Source organism: Otolemur garnettii, unplaced genomic scaffold (genome assembly GCF_000181295.1).
Source record: "Otolemur garnettii isolate 467f Iridium unplaced genomic scaffold, OtoGar3 scaffold00245, whole genome shotgun sequence".
NCBI lineage: Eukaryota > Metazoa > Chordata > Mammalia > Primates > Galagidae > Otolemur > Otolemur garnettii.
In genome coordinates, this window is record NW_003852640.1 from 230,455 (window position 1) to 231,579 (window position 1,125).

The 1,125-nt window shown below is 45.7% G+C and overlaps 1 non-coding gene across 1 annotated transcript; it reads right to left on the reverse strand.

Moving 5' to 3' along the window:
- Positions 1–915: 915 nt before the first annotated feature.
- Positions 916–1,038, reverse strand: LOC111722400. The gene has a single exon (XR_002771217.1). It is a non-coding gene; the product is annotated as a U6atac minor spliceosomal RNA (small nuclear RNA).
- Between the last annotated feature and the right edge of the window lie 87 nt (positions 1,039–1,125).

Consider the following 1,125-nt stretch of genomic DNA (forward strand, 5'->3'; position numbering starts at 1 on the left):
CTTGCCTCAGCCTTCCAAGTAGCTGGGACTACAGGTGCCCGCCACAATGCCTCGCCATTTTTTGGTTGTAGCTGTCATTGTTGTTTGGCAGGCCCAGACTAGATTTGAACCTTCCAGCTCTGGTGTATGTGGCTGGCGTCTTAGCTGCTTGAGTTATAGGCGCTGAGCCAAGATACTTTATAAATAAAGCTGCTTTCACAGTTTGGTGCTAACCAGCCAGCAGCAGCAGCAGCAGTAGCCATCAGCTCATCAGCCTTCCTGATCCCACCCTATCTCTGTCTCTCGGGTGTTTACATCTCTTGCATGTCATTCTTTCTAATTTCCCACCACTCCACTCCCCCTCTTCATGCTGGGTTCACAAGACTGTAGATGACATACAAAGTCATTTCCTCAGAGCTGGACCTGCATATCCAGTGTGTCCATCCACAGACACAGCTCCAACTCAAGGAACTGGATGTTCTTAACAGGGCACAGAGACGACAAGAAAAAATGTACTGGACTCAGCACAAGTGCCCTAACCCTAAACCTGAATGTTTTCCATAGAATGTGTGGACAAGGAGAAGATTAAAAAAAAAAAAAGTGATGTTGAGATAGAAGCAACTTTTCTTTTTCTTTTTTCTTTTTTTTGGTAGTTTTTGGCCAGGGCTGAGTTTGAACCCACCACCTCTGGCATGTGGGGCTGGTGCCCTACTCCTTTGAGTCACAGGCGCTGCCCTTATTTTTATTTTTTTTGAGACAATAGTCATACTCTATTGCCCTGGGAGGAGTGCTGTGGTGTCATCATAGCTCCTAGCAACCTCAAACTCTTGGGCTCAAGAGATCCTCTTGTCTCAGCTTCCCTGGTAGCTGGGGACTACAGGCACCCACCACCACAGCCAGTTAGTTTTTCTATGTTTATATTTTTTAAATTTCAGATTAAAAAGATGGTTAGATGCCCCTAAGAAAGTGGCAATGCCTTAACCCTATGAGTATTGTCAGGCTTGAAGACCTCTTCCATCTTTGTCAAGGGAAGTGCTATCCTCTCCTTTCTTTTTTTTTTTTTTTTTTTGAGACAGAGCCTCAAGCTATCCCCCTGAGTAGAGTGCTGTAGCTTCACAGCTCACAGCAACCTCCAACTCCTGGGCT